Here is a 6302-nt window from a genome sequence, read left to right as displayed (position 1 = left end):
TCCATAGAGGGAGATTATAAGAAGGACATATTATTCTCTAAGGACTTCCACAAACTATGAAAATGCAGTCAGGAGTATGTTGCAACAGAACAAAGAAATGTGTAGACTTTTATCTCATATTCCAAAGAATACAAATGAAGTATCAGGGTAAGAATGATTGGCAGGGAGAATTTTGTCTATGGAGGCATGAGTCTGAACTATATTTATAAAAATCTAAATGTAGAGTTATTTTCAAAAGCAGTCATAGTGCCTGAGGCACAGGAGTCAAAGTAAATATTTTAGTAACTGGAAGAGCTCTTATTCACAATCTCACACACACATACCTAGTTATTTACCTGTCTGGTGTATTGATTGCTTTTAAATGGACATGGACAGGCAATTTTCCAGGGAACAAATGGAAGTGACCAATGAATACACACATACATACACACACATATTTCACCTCTTCGGTAATTAAATTATATTGAAATATCATTTTTCATCTATGAGCTAACAGACTAAATGAATGGCAAGGTAAAATTATAAGATGTGCACACAGAGGCATATTCTTTTTTGTTGTTGTTGTTAAATATTTTGTTTATTTATTTACAGACAGAGATCACAAGTAGGCACAGAGGCATGCAGAGAGAGAGGGGGAAGCAGGCTCCCCGCTGAGCAGAGAGCCCCACGCCCGGGACCCTGAGATCATGACCCAAGCTGAAGGCAGAGGCTTCAACCCACTGCACCCAGGCGCCCCCAGAGGCACATTCTTATCAGTAGATATGCAAACTGTTATAATCCTAAAGAAATCAAGTTGACAAAGAACTGTCAGATGTTGATTTTTTTTTTCACAGCAATTCTTCCAAACAAATAATCAGAAATATGGGCAAACATAAATTCATACAAATACTTATTGCAGGATATTTATAACTGAAAAATACATACATATATACATATATATCCCCACACGGTACTGAAGAAATAGTTAAGTAAATAATGATATAGTCATATAAAGTAACAGGGTATCTGTTTCATATGGGCCCTAGCATTCTCTTCTATCTCGGGAATTTATGCATTGCCAATGGATGTAAAATAGAGTTTATTACTGGCAAAATAAATAGGAAAAGAATAGCCAAAATTGAATGAATTAGGTTTGAATTGGCTGAAACAAGAGGAAGAGAGATGTTTTGAGTATGCACACACATATATATATATGTATACACACACACACACACACACACACACACAAGCATTGGGATATCTAGCAAGAAAGAAAAAAGTCCTAAGTTTTCTTAAGTTTTTGCCCTCATTAAGTTTCTATACTAGTGGCAGAGACAAACAAGCAAACAAATAAACAAATATAATGCAATTTCAATTTTGTCAAGCACGAAAGGTAATGAAATATAGTAATTATAGGTGTTTTTCTATTTTTACGTTAAAAAATCAGACACAGTATTCATTTGTCAGTGACATTTGAGGGGGGATCTGAATTTAGATAACCATATAAAGGAAAGAGAAATGAGCATATCAAGTAAAAAATTCTGAGGAAGAAGAGATTGTCTTCTAAGAACACCAGGAAACAGGTACAGCAGGATGAGTAACTGAGGCAAGATGGGTTAATTGTTACGTCTAGGAAGTAGCATAGATCAGGTCATTAAAGGATTCAATCAATAATTTCCCTAGATAGGAAAAACAAAAACAAAAAAAGAGTAGACACAAGAGTTATACAGATGGGGGAAAATGTATCAACTTTTGTACTAGTAAATGGAAGACGGGTGGAATAAGCCTTGTAGCAAAATGGGCTTGATAACTCACCTTAGTGCTGAGTTAGTTCTCCAGAGCTGGGGCAGACCTCTTCTAACACACAGCAGAGAACGACTAAAATGCATTTTAACTACAGTCAGGTAGAACGCAGCAGGATGAAGGGGAAAGAGGAAGATTTTAGTTTTGAAAATTCACCAATCAGGGTTAAGTCACTGCTTCCAGCATGGAGAGAGAAACAAGTAGTATTACTTCATCAAATCCATAGAAGCATGGTGGTTAGGGGTTAAGTGTTCCAACTTCAAAGCTTTGTAGTCCATAATAATGACATTAAAGAACAAAACAAAACACCAGAGGTGACTCAAAGCACTTACCTTTGCCTGGCAAGTAAGATGCACCTCTCCGAATCGTCAGGCTTAGCATTTATGAAAGCTTTTCTCAGCACACTCTGCCATGAACAATCGGGTTTGAAGAGGAGCCGGTCTTTAATTTTTCATTCTTGTTGCAATGTGTATTTAAGATGAAACAAAAATAGAGTGCAATCAGAAAAAAAATAGGTTTCCAAGACAGAAAGCCTGGGTTTAAAACTCAAGTTCCTTGATCACAAGTTTTGGGACCTTGTACAAGTTATTTCATATCATAGATTCTGTATTTTTTCATCTGAAAAGTCTGAATGTTACTACCTGCCTCATAGAGCTGCTGTGGAAATGGAGAGCCACATATTGTAAAGGGGCTTGGAAGATTTCTTTACCCTCTGTACACGTATTTAAAAACAAAACCCCTGATAGTTCTTACTTCTAACTTCCAGATATACTTTATATAAAAATTTAATGATTGTACACACAAAGATAGGGGAAAGGCAAATTTAATTTTGTCTTTGAGTTTCCAAATGTCATGTTTTCCACCAGTAAGTAATGTGTTTAATTGTGGGGAATAGAAGTCTTACAACACACCAACAAGAGATACTCCAACTTTCATGATTTGGCTGAGCAGATAAAAAGAAAGCAAGTCTATGTTTAGATTAATCCTAAGGAAAAGAAAAAACTCAGAGCAGAAACAGTTCTCAAATTAATTAACTTTCAAAGAGAGAGTGAGACTGTCAAGGGGGTGATGTGGAACAAGACTGAATACTTGACTGGCTTTCCATCTAGGATTGCAGGTACAATCTCAGCTTGACAGAGTGATTAACGCCAGGCACTGTCAGCTCAGGGAAACAGGCAAAAGGAAACACCCAGCATTAATGAAATGGAAGATGATTTTCTGGGGGTTTTCTTCAGGACAATTTTTTAAATGAGCCACTTACCATTAATGAGCCACTTACTAAGCAAGAAAAGTTTGAGCTTAAAGTGGACTTATATTTACACTGGAACTCACTGCTGTGCATAACTTTAACTGCACTTATGCCATACCTTAACTACGCAGAGAGGAATATGAATTCTTTCTGTATTTTCCTTATAAATAGAGCTTCTAGAGGACACTTTAAAAACCCTATGCAAGATAGATAAATAAATGGTTATATAAATCTATATTAGGTATGTTGTAAACATTCATAAGGGAAAAATCATTATTATCTCCTTTCAGTTATTTCTGTTATCTATCTATCTATCCATCCCTCCCTTATCTTTCTATCTATATCTACTTAAAGTCTATCTTATACATATATATGCATCTACAAAATGATTTTTATTTATTATGGAATGATATGGGGCTTATACTATAAGGGCAAAATAGCTTAACCAATAAAGGTCACACAATTCCTTTTTTTATTTTTGAAGATTTTATTTATTTATTTGACAGATCACAAGTAGGCAGAGAGGCAGACAGAGAGAGAGGGGGAAGCAGGCTCCCTGCTGAGCAGAGAGCCCCATGTGGGGCTCGATCTCAGAACCCTGAGATCATGACCTGAGCCGAAGGCAGAGGTTTAACCCACTGAGGCACTCAGGTGCCCCTACACAATCCTTTTAATTAATTTTATTTTGAAATCTACTTGTCAGGCATTAATATTTGTATCTGCTTTCTTCTTGTTTGATTTACATTTATCCTGCAGATTTTTCCAGCCTTAAAATTATTTTCCGTAAAATAGATAACAGCTTATCACTATTATATATTGTATCTTCCACCTCACTGGTATCCAGTTGTGACAAAATTGCTCCTATGTCTTCTGCCTTCTACACTTTGGGGTATCCTAAACTCTAGATCACTCAGTCTGGATTTATCCACGAGTATGAACACAGTTGGTTCTATCTTTAAGAAACTGTGGAACACTTTCTCCATCAGTCATCAATCTATTTCCTTTTGTAGTTCCCTTTATTGTCATTGCCAGTGTTCTTTTTTTTTAATTAAATTTTATTTTTTTCAGTGTTTCAAAATTCATTGGTCTTTTCTTTTCCATTTTTTTTTAAATTTTATTTCTTTTTAGTGTTCCAGCATTCACGGTTTACGCATCACACCCAATGCTCCATGCAATGCATGCCTTCCATAATACCCACCACCAGGCTCACCCAACCTCCCACCCCCATCCCCTCCAAAACCCTCAGTTTGTTTCTCAGAGTCCACAATCTCTCATGGTTTGTCTCCCCTTCTAATTTCCCCCAACTCACTTCTCTGCTCCATCTCCCATTGTCCTCCATGTTATTCGTTATGCTCCACAAATAAGTGAAACCATATGATACTTGACTCTCTCTGCTTGACTTATTTCACTCAGCAAAATCTCCTCCAGTCCTGTTCATGTTGATACAAAAGTTGGGTATTCATCCTATCTGATGGCTGAGTAATATTCCATTGTGTATATGGACCACATCTTCTTTATGCATTCGTCTGTTGACGGGCATCTTGGTTCTTTCCAGTTTGGCTACTGTGGCCATTGCTGCTATGAACATTGGGGTACAGATGGCCCTTCTTTTCATTACATCTGTATCTTCAGGGTAAATACCCAGTACTGCAATTGCAGGGTCATAGGGAAACTCTATTTTTAATTTCTTAAGGAGTCTCCACACTGTTTTCCAAAGTGGTTGCACCAATTTGCATTCCCACAACCACATTGAGATACCACCTTACACCAGTTAGAATGGCCAAAATCAACAAGACAGTAAACAACATGTATTGGAGAGGATGTGGAGAAAGGGGAACCCAAAATTCATTGTTTATGCACCACACCCAGTGCTCCATGCAATATGTGCTCTCCATAATACCCACCACCAGGCTCACCACCCCCTACCCCACCCCTAAAACCCTCAGTTTGTTTCTCAGAGTCCACAGTCCGTCATGGTTTGTCTACCCCTCCGATTTCCCCCAACTCACTTCTCTTCTCCGTCTCTCAATGTCTTCTGTGTTATTCCTTATGCCCCACAAGTAAGTGAAACCATATAATTGACTCTCTCTGCTTGACTTATTTCACTCAGCATAATCTCTTCCAGTCCTGTCCATGCTGATACAAAAGTTGGGTATTCATCCTTTCTGATGGAGGCATAATACTCCATTGTATATATGGACCATATCTTCTTTATCCATCCGTCTGTTGAAGGACATCTTGGTTCTTTTCACATTGCCATTGTTCTTATGAGTGAAGGTAGGCCTTTTACCCTGCAGTAGAAACCTCAATCTTTTTATTTCAGTGATGTTATATCTGGCATATCTCTCATAAAGTGCATATTTTTTAGTTAAATCTTATAGGTAGATTTATCTCATTTTACTTCATGTCATAACAGATTGGTTGATGTTATTTTATTTTACATGTTATAGTTTTTACTACTTTATTTCCTATGTATGTTTCTATGTATGTATATGCTGTTATACATGTATTTTTTCTTTGGGTCTTCAATCTATATGATTGATACCTTTTTTTTTCTTTTTAAGATTTATTTATTTATTTATTTGACAGAGAAAGAGACAGCTAGAGAACACAAGCAGGCAGAGAGGGAGAGGATGAAGCGGACATCCCACTGAACAGGGAGCCCATGTGGGACTAAATCCCAGGACCCTGGAATCATGACCTGAGCCAAAGGCAGACTCTTAACAAATGAAACACCTAGGATCCCCTGATTAATACCTTATAACTATTTTAAGTGCTTCTAATGATATATATTTAAATAAGTATAACCTTAAATAAATAAGTATTTAATATACTATTAAATAAGTATAAATATAAGTATATATTTAAATAAGTATAAATAAGTATAAGTATATAAATATATATAATGATATATATTTAAATAAGTATAAATAAGTTATAATACCTTATAACTATTTTAAGTGCTTCTAATGATATATATTTAAATAAGTATAAATGATATATATTTAAATAAGTATATAAGTATATAATGATATATATTTAAATAAGTATAAATAAATAATGATATATATTTAAATAAGTATAAGTATAATAAATAAGTATATATCATTAAATAAAATGATATATATTTAAATAAGTATAAGTATAATGATATATATTTAAATAAGTATAAATAAGTTATAAGACTTTAATTCAGAACATTCAGAAATAATATATTGTTTCTTAATCAAGATGAAAAATAAATACTACTTTTCCCTTTCTCCACCTCATT

The sequence above is a fragment of the Meles meles genome, chromosome 8 (assembly GCF_922984935.1).
Source record: "Meles meles chromosome 8, mMelMel3.1 paternal haplotype, whole genome shotgun sequence".
Lineage (NCBI taxonomy): Eukaryota > Metazoa > Chordata > Mammalia > Carnivora > Mustelidae > Meles > Meles meles.
The sequence above is the reverse complement of the archived record's forward strand: the minus strand, read 5'-3'. Positions refer to the sequence as shown.